The sequence below is a fragment of the Leptonotus elevatus genome, chromosome 2 (assembly GCF_054856555.1).
Source record: "Leptonotus elevatus isolate MCC_2025b chromosome 2, RoL_Lele_1.0, whole genome shotgun sequence".
Lineage (NCBI taxonomy): Eukaryota > Metazoa > Chordata > Actinopteri > Syngnathiformes > Syngnathidae > Leptonotus > Leptonotus elevatus.
The window spans coordinates 41,736,753-41,760,113 of NC_141240.1; the positions used below are offsets into that span (position 1 = coordinate 41,736,753).

The window sequence follows — 23,361 nt, forward strand, 5'->3', positions numbered from 1 at the left end:
CTAACCATTTTTTATTTATTCAATAGGAGTGGCCTTTGTTATATATGTAATCACGACCTATTAATATAAAACAATAAAACAAAAACAATCAAAAAATGAGTTGTAATTCCTAATGAGTATAATTAAATGCAAGTGTGCCTTGACAAGGTTTCGGCTGTAAAGAGCCTTCTTCAGGTCGAGCACACGACAATTGTTCAATGAATTGTCTGAGATGTTGCCTCTTCGAACCCTAACCTCAACCCTCGTGTCTGTATGCGCTAACCCTAATATGTAGTAGGTATGATGTGGCCCTAACCCTAACCCTAATCTCAACCCTAGTGTCTGTATAAAAGAAGGCACTAACCCTAATGTATAGTATGTAGGATGTAACCCTAACCTTGATGTCATCCTAACCCCAACCCTAATGTTTGTGGAGTAGAAATGGATTACGTACAAAGTGTAATCACAGTCAGTTCACATAAAAACATAAAGGGTTTATTTGAAAATAAACATTCTGGGAAACACAGTTTGACTATTAGATTTGAAAATAAACATCGGGATTTATTTGAAAATAAACATCCTGGAAAACACAGTTTGACTGTTAGATTTGAAAATAAACATTCTGATTTATTTGAAAATAAACATTTTGGGAAACACAGTTTGACTGACTGTTAGATTTGAAAATAAACATTCTAGTTAATTTGAAAATAAACATCCTGGGAAACACATTTTTACTGTTAGATTTGATATTAAACACTGATTTATTTCAAAATAAACATTCTGGGAAACACATTTTGACTGTTAGATTTTAAAATATACATTCTGGTTTAATTGGAAAATGAACACCTGGGGTTAATTTGAAAATAAACATCCTGGGAAACACAGTTTGACCGTTTTTTTTGTTTTTTTCTCTCTCCCTCTCCCTCCTCCTCCTCACTCTCATTGTGCTATAAAAGCCCGTGCCTTCATTCCTGCTCTGACTCTTGGAAGGACAACAGCTCCTCGCAGTCTAGAAAAGCCATCTGATTTATATTAGTGACATTTTGTTAGTTTCTACACATTAGCCCTTTCTTTTCTTTTATTGTGCCCACGCCTGAGGAAGACCTCTCAAGGTCGAAACGTCGCGACGGGCACTAGTTTTTTTTGACACTTATTTTCAATTTTCTTTTTTCAAATCTTTTTTGTTTATTTATTTTGTTTTTGTAGAATAGGATAGATTAAAAACCAAAAATATATATAATTAATTGAAAAAAACAAAACAACAAAAAAATATATGATGTATGACAATGGTGATGACTGGACCGTTGTCCAGTATGGCAGACGTCGCCAACAACAAAATAGGCAACAGGGGGGTGGCGGTCGACCACGCTGGTACCAGGGAGGGCGAGAGCGCTGGGGGATGGACAGTGCACCTCCCTCCTCCCGCTTCGGCGGAAGGAGGAATCCTGCTCATAAACCTAACCGGCCAGTGCCTCCCTCGGGTCCACGCTTTCGCCCAAACTGGACCAGCGTTAGGTCCGATCCTCCACCTCGTTCCTATGCGTCGGTTGCCCAATTTGGCCGTTCTCCCAATGTTGGCCCCTCTTTTCCAACGATGTCCGCCAGTCCTGTAATGGCAAAGTTGATCCGAGAGATCTATGCAATAATTAAAACTGTGCACCACTTGCAGAAGGTGTCTCCTAAACCAGACACCCCAGAGCCCAGAATGATTGCTCGGATGGTGGAAACCTTGTCTAACATGATCAAGCCAGCTTTTCCAAAAGCTGACACTCTGGACATGATTTGGGGTAATGCAAAAAATTGGGGTTATAATACACTGACAATCCTGGAGCAACACCACAAAGATGTCTTAAATGACTCTTTGGAGAATATGTTCAAGGACAATGTCCCGGATTGGAAGGAAGCCTTTCAGGTGGCAACTAGGTGGGCACGCAGGAACCTGTCAAACATTGAACAGGAGGCGGTAGATCATGCTCAGGGTTTGATAACAGCAAGCGCAGAAGCTCATACAAACATTGTTACAGGAATGACACAACCGGAACCAAATACTAAAACTGCAAAGCCAACGCCAAGTCAAGCTACACAGCACATGGCTTCAGTCCCACCACAAACCATACCGGGTCCACTCAGTAACACACAAGGACCAGAACAAATTACAGACACAATCACTACGAGACCTACACCCATTCAAACCACACTGACTACGGCACCGATCATACCACAAGCCATACAAATCCCACTCAGCAATCCACAGGGTCAAGAACAAGTTCCATTTATGGAACCACAGACAAACAAGACCTTGTCCACAACAGTTGGCACTATGACTGATCAAATCTCAGATTGGTCGCCATATCGACCGAAGGAGGAGACCCGACAGGTGGCTACTCCTTTTTGCCCCCCGTTGCAGAACTCACCTCAAGAACAAAGATCTGAGGAACAGAGAGCTGCCCGTTCAGGCAAAAAGGTGAAACAAAATAGCCAACAGGTCACCTCTCCACTGAGCCCTTCCTCTCATAGGGAGGGGAGGTGTGCTCGTACTGACAAATGGGTGATGAGCCCTTGGGTGCTGGAAAGGGATAGTTCTCCAGAGAGCCTTGGTTTTCCGGAGGAAGTGGAGGTGGTAGAGGAGGTCCCTCTCATTGAATTAGCACCACTTTCTCCAGCTGATCTCGCTTTGCAGCAAACTTTGTGGGAACTGGCTCAAGAAAATCCCATCACACCGGTCCCTTCGCCTGAGATCACCCCAATTAGACTCACTGTACAGGAACCTTTGTCTACATTACGTAGATTGCGACAAACAGAGTTGCCTGTTACAGTGCAGTCTCAGTCTGCACCAAATACACCCATGGGGGATGCTGACTCACCACATTCGGGTCCGTTCAAGGTCCGGAAAAACCTTAATGTGAGGAACAAAATGCTTGATTGGCATTTGACTACTTTAAGGGAAAACATTATTATAGGGGATTCTAATTTGTCGAGAATGCCACCTTTTCTCAACCCAAACGTGCAAATAGAGTCCTACCCTGGAGGAACCTTTCGCCATGCGGCAGCCATATTGTCAGAAACAAAACACCTGACATTAGTCAAAAACTTGGTGCTGTCATTTGGTATTAATTGTAGAGATCAAAAGGTCAGAGAGACAACCATGAAACAAATCCAGATAGTACTTCGGATGGCAAAGGAACAATTCCCCTCAGCCAAAGTTTGGATTCCCCAACTGAATTTCTCTCACCAATTGGCCGGGAGAGTACAAACTCGTCTGCGCGACTTGAATGCATATATCACGGCCAATACCAGATTTATTTCGGCAATACATCACTCCAGATTCACTACGGAAAAAGACCATCTCCACTGGACCAAAGAAACGGCTTCTGACATTTTCAATCACTGGATGTCTACTTTAAACTTGTGAGACCCCTTACTCTTAGAGCAGAAGGGTCCAAGTCTTCAACGGTTCCAGGGTTTGACAATGTCGTTGTTTTAGCCAGGAACATAGAACTATCAATGCACCAATTGAGTCTCCTCACCAGAGGACTCAATTTCATTCCCACTCTTAATTTATTGGCTAACCAAAAAATGCAAACAGAATTTGATGTACAAAATTATCACCGCAAATTAATGTTGGCTTCTCACTTTAAATCGACAGGAAGGGATAAAATTTTACCCTTTAAACTTTCATCGACATGGACGCCGACTTGGAGTTCACTACCAGATTCGATTAAAACACTAATTGAGCGAGATCAAGAACGCTTTGATCGATACTTTAGACCAGGGCAGGAAAAACTGAACTTGACACAACAGGAGGTCAAGGCGCTCCGTGAATTATCTCATAATACTCAAATTGTAATAAAGCCAGCAGATAAAGGTCGTGCAGTGGTGGTTCTCAGCCGAGAACAATACACAACAGAGGCTTACACACAATTGAATAATACCACATATTATCGTAAATTGGAGACACCTATTTTTCCGCAGACAATTCCAACGGTGAATGACATTTTAGAAACACTTCATCAAAAGAAATTCATTAATGGTCACCAGAAACCATATTTGAAAGGAGACACAGAACCACCAGCGAGGAGATTCCCGAAAATCCATCAAAATCCCGGGTCTTGGACAGTCCCCTTTTCAGTTCCGCCTGGCAGACCCATTGTCTCGGACTGCGGAAGTGAGACTTACCGGATTGCGGAATTCATAGACCACTATTTGAATCCATTATCCACTAAACATGATTCTTATATAAAGGATATTTGTCATTTCATTGAAAGAATTAGAGAATTTGAAATCCCCAATGATGCAATATTATTTATAATTGATATAAACAGTCTATGTACAAATATTGACACCCCATCAGGACTGGCGGCTGTAAAAAAAAGATTTTTGAAAAGTATCCCGATTCTAGGCGCCCGGATAAGGAACTCATAAAACTGCTAGACATGAGTTTAAATAGAAATGATTTTGAATTTGACCAGAATTTTTATTTACAAATAAAAGGCACGGCCATGGGCAAGACATTTGCGCCCGCGTATGCCAATATTTTTATGGCCACTTGGGAGGAAGGAGTCCTTCCCAAATGTCCAAAGAAACCACTACATTTGCTCAGATACCAGATAGTGCCTTGCCCTTGGCATCTTGATAAGCGTCCAGTCGGCGGATGAGGCGGGAGATACCCGGGAGTTAACCGCTTTCCAAAAACCTAACCCTAACCCTACTATGATCCAAATCTTAACCATAACCTGTGGGGAGTGTGGTTTAATGTCGTGTCTTGTACAAACCCTACTCTGATCTAAGGTTAGGGTTGTTTGAACCTTATCTGGCGCGCAACATAAACCAGCTAATAGTTTTTTTTTTTTTTTATAAATTAAATCGGAGTGAGCGACATAAGCATAAGAGTTGCGGAATGACGAGCGCCGGCCAGTGCCTTGCCCTTGGCATCTTGATAAGCGTCCAGTCGGCGGATGAGGCGGGAGATACCCGGGAGTTAACCCCTTTCCAAAAACCTAACCCAGCCAGAGCCTTCGGACGGTCGAACTCAGTCAAGCAGTATGTGTCTCACTACGTGATTAAAATATACTGATATTATTATGGATGCAAATATCAAGTTTTTTCAAGAAATGTAAGCGGGAAACTCTCTTGTATTTTGGATTACAGAAGATTTCTCTCAAAATGGCGCAGCGTCGGGAATACGATGATTTCCAACTCATGACGAGAGGAATCAGGCAATATATTAAGGCAAAGCATCACTTAGAACGAACCAACGCTACAGCTCCAGTACCAAATAGACTCCGGAACATGGAAGCTGCGTTAATAAGAAACATTTATCCATCGCACCCCTCCGAGATGTCGACAAATCTAAAAATTGCGAACGCAATAAATTGGACTCATGCGACGGTACAGACATTAGAGGAACACTACACGGACTGTATGACGGAGGCGGTAGAAAAAATCAAGGGTCTTCCGAGAGACGGGTGGGAAGAAGCGGTCACAGTGGCAAAAAGATGTCTTAATAGGGACCTCAGCAGAGTGAAACAGGACTGGTTAACAACGACAATAGCGGAATTACAAGAATTGATTGCACCACCAATGGAATCTCCACGCAAACGTAGGGCAGACATTTCACCGGAAACGCTGGACCCCGAGATGGGGCAGGCAAAAACTCATTGCCCTGAACCACTTTGGGTGGATTCGGATACAGAACTTTGGCTAACGGAAGTGGATGAGATAATACCACAACAAGAACGATCGCCGACTTTTCCAATTATACAATTTCAAACAACTGTACCACAATGAACACGACGGTGATAAATTAAAGAACTGGACTTTGACACCGACGCGTCCTATAGTGGTTATGGGAGATTCAAATATGGCAAATTTGCCAAAAGTTGAGGACAGCAGGGTCCAAATTGACTGCTTCCCGGGAGCCAAACGAGACAACGCCACAAACATTTTGAAAAATAACACACCGATATCAGATGAGGTCATTAAAGTCATTCTTTCCTTTGGGATAAACAACCGACACCACTCGAACACGATTCATGTAAAAAAAGAAATAAGGAGACTGCTTAGAGCAGCAGCGCAAGCTTTCCCTCGGGCAGAAATATACATTCCGCTAGTGAACGCGTCCAACGAGCTTCCAAAGAAAGAACTGGCAAACATCCAAATGATGAACTTTCATATCCAAGCTTCACGAAGAGGAATAAACAGACTTGGAAAAGAAACATTGACAACGATTCAGGACAAAATTCACTGGACCCTCGAAACAGGTGTCCACATGTGGAATTGGTGGGGGTCTTTTTTAGACACACCCCAAACAAACCTGGAACCAGAAAGTCCCTAAAAAAAAGGGGAAATGGTATCATAAACCTTTCGACTAATTTCAGACCGACTCCGAATCAAGAAAGTAGCCTTCGACTAAAGGATGTGAATGGAGTGTCCAACCAACAGAGGAGTTGCACTTGCAACAACATGAAACGTTGGCTTTGCTCACCACTGACACCTCCTCCTCTTTTTCTAGAGAAACAAAGGTTTAAGCAGTTTCATTAATACAAGAAGAGTTACGCGGATTGTAATAAGGTGGACAAACCACACGAACTTCCGACTTCGGGTTAAAACTTTGGCCTTGACACACAGGTAGGGGGAGGTATATTAAAGTTAATATTCAGATGAGTAGGATTGCGCAATCCGATGGTGGAGGATACATCTTTTTCACATATGGGACTCTTTATAATGTCAACTAAAGGTGAGCCTCACACAAATAAATCATTGTATCCCTGATGACTTTTGTATATAATAATAATAAAAAAATGTGTATGTTGGACTACTTTCACTCTTCTTCCCATTCTTCCCTCAGGATAGGAGGGAGTCAGTGGGAGGTTGGAGTCGCCAGCCCGGTCCGGCGACGGAGTGCTCGGTCCGTACAGACCCCTCTCCGAGACTCGAACCTCTCCTTCTCAAAGATTATGGATCTGCTCTTGATTTTGCTTGTTCTTCTTTTCTTGCTCCATTCTCTCAAGCCTTTTTTCCCTTGTGTGTCGTGTCATCAGAACACACAAAGAAAGATGACGGACCGGAATCTGAATGTTAGGAGGAAGTGCCTAATAATTGGGGATTCCAATTTGGCCAGGATCCCACCTTACTATAATGATGACGTGCAGGTGGAGTGTTACCCGGGCAGCCATTTCAGACATGGTCAGGGCCTGATGGAAAGAACAGTAGCACCGGAGGATGTGGTGGTGGAAAAAATTGTGTTGGCTTTTGGCATCAACAGCAGGGCCAACAAATGTAAGGGGACCACAGTTAAGAATCTGCAGGGAGCCTTAAGAGCCTCAAAACGGAAGTTCCCATATGCAGAGGTCTGGATTCCGCTGATTCATTTTTCGGAGACTCTCCCAGCGGAGGAGAAAGAGAATCTGCAGGATTTGAATTGCCACATTGAGAGGAATATGGGCTACATTCCTCTCTTGCCTGCTCCCAAATTTCAGGTGGTGGATGATGACGTTCATTGGACGGAGGAGACGGCAGCAGCCATGTTCACCCATTGGTTGGAAGTTTTAAACTCGCCTGCCCATTGAGTCGCGATGTAGAAGGGGCAATGAAGGAACGGTCCTTGGTGGCGCAGGATGTGGTGGTTCTGGCGAAGAATTTTTCTTTATCCAGAAGGGCTTGTCTTTCATTCCTTCCCTGGACATTGGAAAAAACAAAAAGCACAGTTTGAATTAGATTTACAAAATGATCATAGGAAATTAAAATTGATCACCTATTTCAAGGACTCAGGTAGACAGGACCCACTCCCATGGGTGGGCCCTTCTACCTGGGCGCCTCCGGTACGGGAATTACCTGTGGAAATCCAAGAATTGATTGATTTGGACCGTGAAACATTTGACCAATATTGGATACCTGTCCTGGAAAAACGCAATTTGACGGTGGGGGAGGTAAAAGCTTTACGGGAGTTGACACATATGAGACAAGTTGTGATAAAGCCAGCCGACAAGGGTTCGGCGGTGGTCGTCATGGGCCGGGAACAATACGTCATGGAAGCGGAGAGACAATTAAACGATTCGATATACTACAAAAACTTGGAGAAACCCATTCATTGGGAAACCTTGCCAAAAGTGGCAGAAATTGTAACCCGGTTGAAAAACAAAAAATGTATTAATGCGAAGCAGCAAAAATATTTGGTGGGGCAGGTGGAACCGAGGGAACGGCGGTTTTACATCCTCCCCAAAATTCATAAAAGTCCCGAAAAGTGGACGGTTCCATTCCAGGTTCCCCCGGCCATGGGCAAGCGCTCATGGAGAAGACATTGGCGCCGGAGAGCTTGGTGGTAGAAAAGATTGTGCTGGCGTTTGGAATAAACAGTAGGGGGAATAAATCCAGGGAGACCACCATTAAGAACCTGCAAGGGGCGATACGGTCCTCTAAGAGGAAGTTCCCCTATGCAGAACTGTGGCTTTCGTTAATTCGTTTCTTGGACTTACTCCCCACAGAGAAGGACAATCTCCAAATCATCAATGAACACATTGAGAGGAATATGGGGTGCATTCCATTACTGCCTGCTAACCAATTTGAGGTGGAACCAGACGACATCCATTGGACGGAGGAGACCGCGACAGCCATGTTTAATCACTGGATGACGTTTTTAAACGCACCCGCCCATTAAGCCATGACCGGGCAAGGGCAGAAAGAGCACACATCCGAGTGACTAGGGATGCTCGATCCTTGGTGGCGAAGGATGTGGTGGTTTTGGCCAAACACTTCAAGTTAACAAACCTACAGCATTCGGTCTTGAACAAAGGTCTGTCTTTTATACCCACGCTGGGACTTGCTAAGGACCAGAAGGCTCAATTTCAATTGGATATACAAAATTACCATCGGAAATTAAAATTAACAGCATATTTTAGGGACTCGGGGAAAAGGGAGCCGCCACATTTTGTCGGACCTTCCACATGGATCCCTCCAATAGGCGATTTACCATTAGAAATTGGCCAATTAATAGATTTGGACTTAAAAACATTTGGCAACCATTATATAAAGTCACCAGAAAAGCTAAACCTGTCAGTGGAGGAAGTGCAAGCTTTGAGAGAGCTGATGAAAGCTAAGCACATGGTTATAAAACCAGCTGACAAAGGTTCTGCAATTGTCATCCTGAGTAGGGAACAGTACATAATGGAGGTTGAACGACAATTAAATGATTCCGAATATTATAAAAAACTGGTTAAACCAATTTATTGGGATACGATGCCGATGGTGGCCGAAATTGTCAATAACTTAAAAAAGAATACATTTATAAATGCCAAACAAAGCCAATATTTAATAGGACAGTCAAATCCTAGAGAGCGACGTTTTTACATACTTCCAAAAATCCACAAGGACCCGGAAAAATGGACAATTCCTTATGAAGTCCCGCCTGGCAGACCGATAGTTTGGGATTGCGGGAGTGACACGTATGCCACGGCCGAATTCTTGGACCACTACTTGAACCCGCTCTCAACGAGGCATCCATCATTTGTTAGGGACACGTACCATTTTATCGAAATGGTGAAAAGGGTGCGAGTCGCTTCCGATTTTTATTTTTTCTCTGTGGATGTTGAAAGCTTGTACACAAACATCCCGATTTCAGCGGGGATAGAATGCGTCAGGAGAATATTTGAGAAGTTTCCAGACCCTACGCGACCGGATTCGGATCTATTGAAATTATTAGAAATAAATTTGACCAGGAACGACTTTGTTTTTGATGAAAAATATTACCTCCAAATAAAAGGAACAGCGATGGGGAAGAAATTCGCCCCATCTTATGCAAATATCTTCATGGCAAATTGGGAATGTGAAGTTTTGGCCAAATGTGTCCAAAAACCGATAGGCTATCTGCGGTATTTGGATGACATATGGGGCATATGGACCGGGACGGAGGCGGAGTTCCAAAATTTGGTAAATATTCTAAATTCACACGACCCATCACTACAAATTAAAGCAGAAATAAAGAGAGATTCAATCAATTTTTTAGATACTACGGTATTCAAGGGACCAAAATTTAATATTGATCACCAATTAGATATAAAAGTCTATTTTAAGATCACGGACACTCACGCCCTAGTCCACAAAATGAGCTTCCATCCGGCCCATACGTTCAAAGGTATTGTGAAGTCCCAAATCCTCAGGTTCCATCGAATCTGCACCAGGATGGAAGATTTTGGGGAAACGGTGACGGTTCTATTTAATGCCCTGAAAAAACGAGGCTATTCAAGGTCATTTCTAAGACAATGTCTGAAATCATATCAAGAGAAACGAACCAAAAACCCAGACAAGCGTATCCCATTTATATCAACGTACTTCTCGGTGGCCAAGGTTCTCCGTAACAGAATAAATAAGAACTTTGCAGAGATCTTGGGACCAACCGATTGGATGCCGCAATCAAGAGTAATATCTGCGTTCAGAAGGAACAAGAATTTGCAGGACTTGCTTGTTCGGGCTACATTACCAAGCCCAGTCGCAGGGAAGCAGGGCAAGGAGGCAAAAGGTAGAGATGGGACGTTTGACACTGAGACTCCGGAGCACGCGTCAGCCGAGTGAGACAGACCGCTCGAAACAATGCATCAAAAGCCTCCATCAAACCTCCGTGATCACGCGCTGATGACGTATGCGGCTTTATGCGCGCAAATGAGATACCGGAAATGACGTAACCGATTCAAACCTTTTGTAAAACAAAAAAATAGAAAAAGTTGGGCACAAGCACAATTCCCTCATGTAGATATTTGCTTCACTTTATGTTCACCCGGAAAAGTTAGTTATTCGGTATGTTTCCAACAAAAGTACTCCCACAATGATGCATTTAAAGTTTCCAATGATGCATTATTTTTAAATCGTGTGTAGAAGATACAGGCTTGACCCAAGTATTTTCCACCGAGTTGCTATAAGCGCTTCTCCTCAGTCACATCTCCCAAAGACTGATGTTGAAATACTTGTCATCTGGCTTCACAGCGCACTTGCGTCATATCCAAATCATGTTTCTAAAAATCGAATGAGTAACAGGACATCACATTGAACCATAGTCCTGGTACAGTGTCAACATATTGCAACACTTCCATGTGTACCTGATGATCATTAGACAGACACAAATGTAAGACTGAATGTACTGGTGTTGGAATATGAATATAATATAAATCAATCAGGTGACTCACTTTGAAGATTATAGCTGCTATGACTCCAGCTGACCCCGGTACAATCTATTTTATGGGGCTTTGAAACTTCGACTCTTTTTCCAAATCAATCAGCCGAAAGCCTCAAAAGCTTCACAAGGCTTCATTGTCCCATCTCGAGCAAAAGGTGATGTATAAAAAAGGACTTTAATTCCTACAAAACAAAAGCGAACTCCAAATGGCAAGTGAAAACAAAACGTGGGTTGGACAACAAGGCAAAAACTGGTAGCATGACGGGAGGAAAATGACAACGAACCGACACAGACAGAAGAGAGACAGCAGACTAAATACACACACGCTAATGACACAAGACACCCTGGGCGAGACACAAGTGGCTGAGGGCACTGATTGGTTGACACGAGGAAGGGCGGGATTACACTTAACAAGACCAAGGGAGACGCACAAGGAAAAACAGAACACAAAACATGACACCTTTTTTGTTTCTGTAGAATAGATATATTAAAAACCTAAATGAATATATATATTTTTTTTAAACTAAACAAATATGATGTATGACAATGGTGATGACTGGACCGTTGTCCTGTATGGCAGACGTCGCCAACAACAGAATAGGCAACAGGGGGGTGGCGGTCGACCACGCTGGTACCAGGGAGGGCGAGAGCGCTGGGGGATGGACAGTGCACCTCCCTCCTCCCTCCTCCCTCCTCCCTCCTCCCTCCTCCCTCCTCCCGCTTCGGCGGAAGGACGAATCCTGCTCATAAACCTAACCCTAACCCCTAAATAATTAACAAAACCATAAAAAGCATAAATACATTAATAAAACAATTGTTGAGATACAATAGTGACATTGGTATTTAAATAACATTTCATATTGGTTTACATGCAAGTATTACATAGACAATAAATAGGACGCTTTCCCTCATAATTTGAACGAAAAAGGCGCACAGTTAGGACGACTTATTTGCAGTATATAAAGGGTGAGGGTTCGGTTTCTATGAGAGGAAGCTCAGTTTGGATTTGCTTTTCCAAGAGGCAACATCTCAGACAATTCATTGAACAATTGTCGTGTGCTCGACCTGAAGAAGGCTCTTTACAGCCGAAACCTTGTCAAGGCACACTTGCATTTAATTATACTCATTAGGAATTACAACTATTTTTTTTATATAATATTTTTTTTTTTATGTTTTTTTTTTAATTGTTTTTGTTTTATTGTTTTAATAGATAGTGATTACATATATAACAAAGGCCACTCCTATTGAATAAATAAAAAATTACAATTCAATTATACATAACATCTACAATAAAATGTATTTGTAGATAGTGATTACATAGGATACAAAGGCGACTCCTTTCTATTAAATGAAAGATTAAAAACATTATTATACATCAATTACCTTAAAAAGGAATCTGAGATATAAAAAAAAAAAAAAAAGTATGATGGATGGTGGGTGGACTGTTGTCCGCTATGGGCGGAGACCCTAACCCTGATGTCATCCTAACCCTAACGTCTTTAGTATAAACGAGTTTACCCGAATCTCAACCCTAATCCGACATCTGCGTTCATAAATAACGTACATTTGTTTACATAACAGTTTATATAAAATATATCCAATATATACATATACAAAGTGTGCACTATACCTGATGAGGGCCGTGTTGGCGACGTTTCGGAGGTCGTTGGTCCTTCTTCAGGCGGAGTCTCATCCGGATGATTCATTCATTTCTATCAAACAAAAGCGAGCTTCCAAATGACGACCAGGTCAACCAAAACGTGGGGAAAAGAGACGAGGCAAAAACGGGCAGCGTGACACGAGGAAAGACAACCAACCGACACAGACGGAGGGGAGACGGCAGACTAAATACACAGACACTAACGACACAACAAGACACACCTGGGGCGAGACACACCTGGCTGAGGGCACTGATTGGATCACACGAGGAAGGGCAGGACGACAGAAGCCAAAACATGACAAGGACAACAACATATCCTCATATAAGAGGTTACATGAGGACATCTCAAACCATGGTTCTTTTCCCTTCAACTTTCTATCTTGCACTTGACGTCCCGCTTGACTTTCCTTCTTTCCTTCCTTGGTGTCCTTTTTGGCTTCGTTGCTCTCCTTCTTTCTTTGCTTTCTTACGGACTCCCAAATTCATTACAACGATACATTCCATAACTCGACTCTTAGCTACATATTTAATATATATTTACATTTCATTTCAATTGATAAAAAATATACATACATAAATAAGACATTCATAAAACCATATATTTACATATACAATATATATAGAATTGATTATGTACATAGTGTAATCACAGTCAGTTCACATAAAAGGTTTATTTGAAAATAAACATCCTGGGAAACACAATTTGGCTGTTAGATTTGAAAATAAACATTTGGATTTATTTGAAAATAAACATCCTGGGAAACACAGTTTGACCGTTTTCTCTCTCTCTCTCTCTCTCTCTCTCTCTCTCTCTCTCTCTCTCTCTCTCTCTCTCTCTCTCTCTCTCTCTCTCTCTCTCTCTCTCTCTCTCTCTCTCTCTCTCTCTCTCTCTCTCTCTCTCTCTCTCTCTCTCTCTCTCTCTCTCTCTCTCTCTCTCTCTCTCTCTCTCTCATTGGGCTTAAAAGGCCGTGCCTTCATTCCTGCTGTGACTCTCGGAAGGACAACAGCTCCTCGCAGTCTAGAGAAACCATTCGATTTATATTATTGAATTTTTGTTTGTTTTTACACATTAGCCTCTCAAGGTCGAAACGTCGCGACGGGCACTCCTTTTTTTTACACTTCTTTTCAATTTTCTTTTTCTTTCTTTTAAACCTTTTTTGGTTCTTTCTTGTGTTTTTGTAGAATAGATAGATTAAAAACCAAAATAAATCATTTAATTTTAAAAAACTAAACAAATATGATGTATGACAATGGTGATGACTGGACCGTTGTCCAGCATGGCAGACGTCGCCAACGCTTTGGGGAACAAAATAGGCAACAGGGGGGTGGCGGTCGACCACGCTGGTACCAGGGAGGGCGAGAGCGCTGGGGGATGGGCAGTGCACCTCCCTCCTCCCGCTTCGGCGGAAGGACGAATCCTGCTCATAAACCAAACCCAACCCAAACCCGAGTGTCAAAGTCAGTTCACATAAAAGGTTTATTTGAAAATAAACATTCTGGGATATTTGAAAATAAACATTCTGGGAAACACAATTTGGCTGTTAGATTTGAAAATAAACATTCGGATTTATTTGAAAATAAACATCCTGGGAAACACAGTTTGACTGTTAGATTTGAAAATAAACATTTGGATTTATTTGAAAATAAACATCCTGGGAAACACAGTTTGACTGTTAGATTTGAAAATAAACATTCATTCGACTTGGAGTTCACTACCAGATTCGATTAAAACACTAATTGAGCGAGATAAAGAACGCTTTGATCGATACTTTAGACCAGGGCAGGAAAAACTGAACTTAACACAACAGGGGGTCAAGGCGCTCCGTGAATTATCTCATAATACTCAAATTGTAATAAAGCCAGCAGATAAAGGTCGTGCAGTGGTGGTTCTCAGCCGAGAACAATACACAACAGAGGCTTACACACAATTGAATAATACCACATATTCTCGTAAATTGGAGACACCTATTTTTCCGCAGACAATTCCAACGGTGAATGACATTTTAGAAACACTTCATCAAAAGAAATTCATTCATGGTCACCAGAAACCATATTTGAAAGGAGACACAGAACCACCAGCGAGGAGATTCTACATACTCCCGAAAATCCATCAAAATCCCGAGTCTTGGACAGTCCCCTTTTCAGTTCCGCCTGGCAGACCCATTGTCTCGGACTGCGGAAGTGAGACTTACCGGATTGCGGAATTCATAGACCACTATTTGAATCCATTATCCACTAAACCTGATTCTTATATAAAGGATATTTGTCATTTCATTGAAAGAATTAAGAGAATTTGAAATCCCCAATGATGCAATATTATTTATAATTGATATAAACAGTCTATGTACAAATATTGACACCCCATCAGGACTGGCGGCTGTAAAAAAAAGATTTTTGAAAAGTATCCCGATTCTAGGTGCCCGGATAAGGAACTCATAAAACTGCTAGAAATGAGTTTAAATAGAAATGATTTTGAATTTGACCAGAATTTTTATTTACAAATAAAAGGCACGGCCATGGGCAAGACATTTGCGCCCGCGTATGCCAATATTTTTATGGCCACTTGGGAGGAAGGAGTCCTTCCCAAATGTCCAAAGAAACCACTACATGTCCTCAGATACCTGGATGATATCTGGGGAATTTGGACGGATTCGTCAAAAGAACTAGATGAGTTTTTCCTGATCTTGAACGCACATGATCTCTCTATAAAGATTAAAACTGCAATAAATAAACAGAGCATTGATTTTTTAGACACGACCACGTACAACACGTACAAAGGACAACAATTCACAGAAAACAAAAGATTGGATATCAAAGTTTTTTTCAAAACAACAGATACACATGCACTTTGACATAAATATAGTTTCCACCCTAAACACACATTTCGAGGCATTATTAAATCCCAGTTGTTTTTGTACGCAGGATGAGGATTTTTGGGACGCAGTGCTGACCCTTTTCAAGGTGCTTCGGTCGAGGGGGTACAGTCGTTCTTTCCTAAAAAACTGTTTGAGAGGATTCCAAGCCCCAAAGGTTCCTCCGAGTAAAAAATGGATTCCATTGATTACTACATCTTCTTCCAACAATTCATCATTGAACTTTTACTTGAAGAGGAATTTCAAACAAGTTTTACAAAATACTCAAATAGAGGAGGCCCATCAAGTAATTTCAGCCTACAAAAGGAATAAAAATCTCCAAGATATTCTAGTTACAGCGAAATTGAAACCCCTGAGACAAATAGGGAGGAAACGGCTACAACTTTCCTATTTTTTTAGACCCAAATTTGCACGTAATCAGTCTAATAAGGTCATTTTTCCGTATTACACAAACATTTGACTCTAACGCGACCAATTGTGTCTATATGATTGTATGCAGTAAATGCAATAAGCAATATATTGGAGAAACGAAGAAGTCAATATCCACAAGAATGACACAACACCGCTAGAACATAAGGAAACAAAAAATGACCCACACAACCCTAGTGAGACACTTTTTGGCGCATGGTTTGGAGGCCCTTAGGGTGGCAGGCCTAGAGAGTAACAAATATTGGACTGATCGGGACCGGAGAAAAGCAGAAAGTAGATGGATATATCTTTTAAGTACCAGAGAACCCACTGGTCTAAATGAAAAATATAATGTTTAGGATGGATGATATATATGTGGTAGTCCTAATCCTAATGTCACCCCAACCCTAATGTCTGTTAGGTTTAAATGAGCTAACCCTAATAGGTAGTATGTACGATGTGGCCCTAACCCTAACCCTAACCTCAACCCTAGTGTCTGTATGCGCTAACCCTAATATGTAGTAGGTATGATGTGGCCCTAACCCTAACCCTAACCCTAATCCTAACCCTAACCCTAATATGGAGTATGTATGATGTGGCCCTAACCCTAACCCTAACCCTAACCTCAACCCTAGTGTCTGTATGCGCTAACCCTAATATGTAGTATGTACGATGTGGCCCTAACCCTAACCTCAACCCTAGTGTCTGTATGCGCTAACCCTAATATGTAGTAGGTATGATGTGGCCCTAACCCTAACCCTAATCCTAACCCTAACCCTAATATGGAGTATGTATGATGTGGCCCTAACCCTAACCCTAACCCTAACCCTAACCTCAACCCTAGTGTCTGTATGCGCTAACCCTAATATGGAGTATGTATGATGTGGCCCTAACCCTAACCCTAACCTCAACCCTAGTGTCTGTATGCGCTAACCCTAATATGTAGTAGGTATGATGTGGCCCTAACCCTAACCCTAATCCTAACCCTAACCCTAATATGGAGTATGTATGATGTGGCCCTAACCCTAACCCTAACCTCAACCCTAGTGTCTGTATGCGCTAACCCTAATATGTAGTAGGTATGATGTGGCCCTAACCCTAACCCTAATCCTAACCCTAACCCTAATATGGAGTATGTATGATGTGGCCCTAACCCTAACCTCAACCCTAGTGTCTGTATGCGCTAACCCTAATATGTAGTAGGTATGATGTGGCCCTAACCCTAACCCTAATCCTAACCCTAACCCTAATATGGAGTATGTATGATGTGGCCCTAACCCTAACCCTAACCCTAACCTCAACCCTAGTGTCTGTATGCGCTAACCCTAATATGGAGTATGTATGATGTGGCCCTAACCCTAACCCTAACCTCAACCCTAGTGTCTGTATGCGCTAACCCTAATATGTAGTAGGTATGATGTGGCCCTAACCCTAACCCTAATCCTAACCCTAACCCTAATATGGAGTATGTATGATGTGGCCCTAACCCTAACCCTAACCCTAACCCTAACCCTAACCTCAACCCTAGTGTCTGTATGCGCTAAACCTAATATGTAGTAGGTATGATGTGGCCCTAACCCTAACCCTAACCCTAATCCTAACCCTAACCCTAATATGGAGTATGTATGATGTGGCCCTAACCCTAACCCTAACCCTAACCTCAACCCTAGTGTCTGTATGCGCTAACCCTAATATGTAGTATGTACGATGTGGCCCTAACCCTAACCTCAACCCTAGTGTCTGTATGCGCTAACCCTAATATGTAGTAGGTATGATGTGGCCCTAACCCTAACCTCAACCCTAGTGTCTGTATGCGCTAACCCTAATATGTAGTAGGTATGATGTGGCCCTAACCCTAACCCTAATCCTAACCCTAACCCTAATATGGAGTATGTATGATGTGGCCCTAACCCTAACCCTAACCCTAACCCTAACCCTAACCTCAACCCTAGTGTCTGTATGCGCTAAACCTAATATGTAGTAGGTATGATGTGGCCCTAACCCTAACCCTAACCCTAATCCTAACCCTAACCCTAATATGGAGTATGTATGATGTGGCCCTAACCCTAACCCTAACCCTAACCTCAACCCTAGTGTCTGTATGCGCTAACCCTAATATGTAGTATGTACGATGTGGCCCTAACCCTAACCTCAACCCTAGTGTCTGTATGCGCTAACCCTAATATGTAGTAGGTATGATGTGGCCCTAACCCTAACCTCAACCCTAGTGTCTGTATGCGCTAACCCTAATATGTAGTAGGTATGATGTGGCCCTAACCCTAACCCTAATCCTAACCCTAACCCTAATATGGAGTATGTATGATGTGGCCCTAACCCTAACCCTAACCCTAACCCTAACCCTAACCTCAACCCTAGTGTCTGTATGCGCTAACCCTAATATGGAGTATGTATGATGTGGCCCTAACCCTAACCCTAACCTCAACCCTAGTGTCTGTATGCGCTAACCCTAATATGTAGTAGGTATGATGTGGCCCTAACCCTAACCCTAATCCTAACCCTAACCCTAATATGGAGTATGTATGATGTGGCCCTAACCCTAACCCTAACCCTAACCTCAACCCTAGTGTCTGTATGCGCTAACCCTAATATGTAGTAGGTATGATGTGGCCCTAACCCTAACCCTAATCCTAACCCTAACCCTAATATGGAGTATGTATGATGTGGCCCTAACCCTAACCTCAACCCTAGTGTCTGTATGCGCTAACCCTAATATGTAGTAGGTATGATGTGGCCCTAACCCTAACCCTAATCCTAACCCTAACCCTAATATGGAGTATGTATGATGTGGCCCTAACCCTAACCCTAACCCTAACCTCAACCCTAGTGTCTGTATGCGCTAACCCTAATATGGAGTATGTATGATGTGGCCCTAACCCTAACCCTAACCTCAACCCTAGTGTCTGTATGCGCTAACCCTAATATGTAGTAGGTATGATGTGGCCCTAACCCTAACCCTAATCCTAACCCTAACCCTAATATGGAGTATGTATGATGTGGCCCTAACCCTAACCCTAACCCTAACCCTAACCCTAACCTCAACCCTAGTGTCTGTATGCGCTAACCCTAATATGTAGTAGGTATGATGTGGCCCTAACCCTAACCCTAATCCTAACCCTAACCCTAATATGGAGTATGTATGATGTGGCCCTAACCCTAACTCTAACCCTAACCCTAACCTCAACCCTAGTGTCTGTATGCGCTAGCCCTAATGTATAGTATGTAGGATGTAACCCTAACCTTGATGTCATCCTAACCCCAACCCTAATGTTTGTGGAGTAGAAATGGATTACGTACAAAGTGTAATCACAGTCAGTTCACATAAAAACATAAAGGGTTTATTTGAAAATAAACATTCTGGGAAACACAGTTTGACTATTAGATTTGAAAATAAACATCGGGATTTATTTGAAAATAAACATCCTGGAAAACACAGTTTGACTGTTAGATTTGAAAATAAACATTCTGATTTATTTGAAAATAAACATTTTGGGAAACACAGTTTGACTGACTGTTAGATTTGAAAATAAACATTCTAGTTAATTTGAAAATAAACATCCTGGGAAACAAATTTTTACTGTTAGATTTGATATTAAACACTCTGATTTATTTGAAAATAAACATTCTGGGAAACACATTTTGACTGTTAGAATTTAAAATATACATTCTGGTTTAATTGGAAAATTAACACCTGGGGTTAATTTGAAAATAAACATCCTGGGAAACACAGCTTGACCGTTTTTTTTGTTTTTTTCTCTCTCCCTCTCCCTCCTCCTCCTCCTCCCTCTCATTGTGCTATAAAAGCCCGTGCCTTCATTCCTGCTCTGACTCTTGGAAGGACAACAGCTCCTCGCAGTCTAGAAAAGCCATCTGATTTATATTAGTGACATTTTGTTAGTTTCTATACATTAGCCCTTTCTTTTCTTTTATTGTGCCCACGCCTGAGGAAGACCTCTCAAGGACGAAACGTCGCGACGGGCACTAGTTTTTTTTGACACTTATTTTCAATTTTCTTTTTTTCAAATCTTTTTTGTTTATTTCTTTTGTTTTTGTAGAATAGATAGATTAAAAACCAAAAATATATATAATTAATTGAAAAAAACAAAACAACAAAAAAATATATGATGTATGACAATGGTGATGACTGGACCGTTGTCCAGTATGGCAGACGTCGCCAACAACAAAATAGGCAACAGGGGGGTGGCGGTCGACCACGCTGGTACCAGGGAGGGCGAGAGCGCTGGGGGATGGACAGTGCACCTCCCTCCTCCCTCCTCCCGCTTCGGCGGAAGGAGGAATCCTGCTCATAAACCTAACCGGCCAGTGCCTCCCTCGGGTCCACGCTTTCGCCCAAACTGGACCAGCGTTAGGTCCGATCCTCCACCTCGTTCCTATGCGTCGGTTGCCCAATTTGGCCGTTCTCCCAATGTTGGCCCCTCTTTTCCAACGATGTCCGCCAGTCCTGTAATGGCAAAGTTGATCCGAGAGATCTATGCAATAATTAAAACTGTGCACCACTTGCAGAAGGTGTCTCCTAAACCAGACACCCCAGAGCCCAGAATGATTGCTCGGATGGTGGAAACCTTGTCTAACATGATCAAGCCAGCTTTTCCAAAAGCTGACACTCTGGACATGATTTGGGGTAATGCAAAAAATTGGGGTTATAATACACTGACAATCCTGGAGCAACACCACAAAGATGTCTTAAATGACTCTTTGGAGAATATGTTCAAGGACAATGTCCCGGATTGGAAGGAAGCCTTTCAGGTGGCAACTAGGTGGGCACGCAGGAACCTGTCAAACATTGAACAGGAGGCGGTAGATCATGCTCAGGGTTTGATAACAGCAAGCGCAGAAGCTCATACAAACATTGTTACAGGAATGACACAACCGGAACCAAATACTAAAACTGCAAAGCCAACGCCCAGTCAAGCTACACAGCACATGGCTTCAGTCCCACCACAAACCATACCGGGTCCACTCAGTAACACACAAGGACCAGAACAAATTACAGACACAATCACTACGAGACCTACACCCATTCAAACCACACTGACTACGGCACCGATCATACCACAAGCCATACAAATCCCACTCAGCAATCCACAGGGTCAAGAACAAGTTCCATTTATGGAACCACAGACAAACAAGACCTTGTCCACAACAGTTGGCACTATGACTGATCAAATCTCAGATTGGTCGCCATATCGACCGAAGGAGGAGACCCGACAGGTGGCTACTCCTTTTTGCCCCCCGTTGCAGAACTCACCTCAAGAACAAAGATCTGAGGAACAGAGAGCTGCCCGTTCAGGCAAAAAGGTGAAACAAAATAGCCAACAGGTCACCTCTCCACTGAGCCCTTCCTCTCATAGGGAGGGGAGGTGTGCTCGTACTGACAAATGGGTGATGAGCCCTTGGGTGCTGGAAAGGGATAGTTCTCCAGAGAGCCTTGGTTTTCCGGAGGAAGTGGAGGTGGTAGAGGAGGTCCCTCTCATTGAATTAGCACCACTTTCTCCAGCTGATCTCGCTTTGCAGCAAACTTTGTGGGAACTGGCTCAAGAAAATCCCATCACACCGGTCCCTTCGCCTGAGATCACCCCAATTAGACTCACTGTACAGGAACCTTTGTCTACATTACGTAGATTGCGACAAACAGAGTTGCCTGTTACAGTGCAGTCTCAGTCTGCACCAAATACACCCATGGGGGATGCTGACTCACCACATTCGGGTCCGTTCAAGGTCCGGAAAAACCTTAATGTGAGGAACAAAATGCTTGATTGGCATTTGACTACTTTAAGGGAAAACATTATTATAGGGGATTCTAATTTGTCGAGAATGCCACCTTTTCTCAACCCAAACGTGCAAATAGAGTCCTACCCTGGAGGAACCTTTCGCCATGCGGCAGCCATATTGTCAGAAACAAAACACCTGACATTAGTCAAAAACTTGGTGCTGTCATTTGGTATTAATTGTAGAGATCAAAAGGTCAGAGAGACAACCATGAAACAAATCCAGATAGCACTTCGGATGGCAAAGGAACAATTCCCCTCAGCCAAAGTTTGGATTCCCCAACTGAATTTCTCTCACCAATTGGCCGGGAGAGTACAAACTCGTCTGCGCGACTTGAATGCATATATCACGGCCAATACCAGATTTATTTCGGCAATACATCACTCCAGATTCACTACGGAAAAAGACCATCTCCACTGGACCAAAGAAACGGCTTCTGACATTTTCAATCACTGGATGTCTACTTTAAACTTGTGAGACCCCTTACTCTTAGAGCAGAAGGGTCCAAGTCTTCAACGGTTCCAGGGTTTGACAATGTCGTTGTTTTAGCCAGGAACATAGAACTATCAATGCACCAATTGAGTCTCCTCACCAGAGGACTCAATTTCATTCCCACTCTTAATTTATTGGCTAACCAAAAAATGCAAACAGAATTTGATGTACAAAATTATCACCGCAAATTAATGTTGGCTTCTCACTTTAAATCGACAGGAAGGGATCCAATTTTACCCTTTAAACTTTCATCGACATGGACGCCGACTTGGAGTTCACTACCAAATTCGATTAAAACACTAATTGAGCGAGATCAAGAACGCTTTGATCGATACTTTAGACCAGGGCAGGAAAAACTGAACTTGACACAACAGGAGGTCAAGGCGCTCCGTGAATTATCTCATAATACTCAAATTGTAATAAAGCCAGCAGATAAAGGTCGTGCAGTGGTGGTTCTCAGCCGAGAACAATACACAACAGAGGCTTACACACAATTGAATAATACCACATATTATCGTAAATTGGAGACACCTATTTTTCCGCAGACAATTCCAACGGTGAATGACATTTTAGAAACACTTCATCAAAAGAAATTCATTAATGGTCACCAGAAACTATATTTGAAAGGAGACACAGAACCACCAGCGAGGAGATTCCCGAAAATCCATCAAAATCCCGGGTCTTGGACAGTCCCCTTTTCAGTTCCGCCTGGCAGACCCATTGTCTCGGACTGCGGAAGTGAGACTTACCGGATTGCGGAATTCATAGACCACTATTTGAATCCATTATCCACTAAACATGATTCTTATATAAAGGATATTTGTCATTTCATTGAAAGAATTAGAGAATTTGAAATCCCCAATGATGCAATATTATTTATAATTGATATAAACAGTCTATGTACAAATATTGACACCCCATCAGGACTGGCGGCTGTAAAAAAAAGATTTTTGAAAAGTATCCCGATTCTAGGTGCC

General features: G+C 42.4%; 1 long non-coding RNA gene across 1 annotated transcript; it reads right to left on the minus strand.

Moving 5' to 3' along the window:
- Positions 1-572: 572 nt before the first annotated feature.
- On the minus strand, positions 573-11,435 carry LOC147180073 (uncharacterized). The gene is made up of 2 exons (XR_015094252.1): positions 11,154-11,435; positions 573-7,656 (listed from the first exon to the last, which is right to left on the minus strand). It is a non-coding gene; the product is annotated as an uncharacterized LOC147180073 (long non-coding RNA).
- Between the last annotated feature and the right edge of the window lie 11,926 nt (positions 11,436-23,361).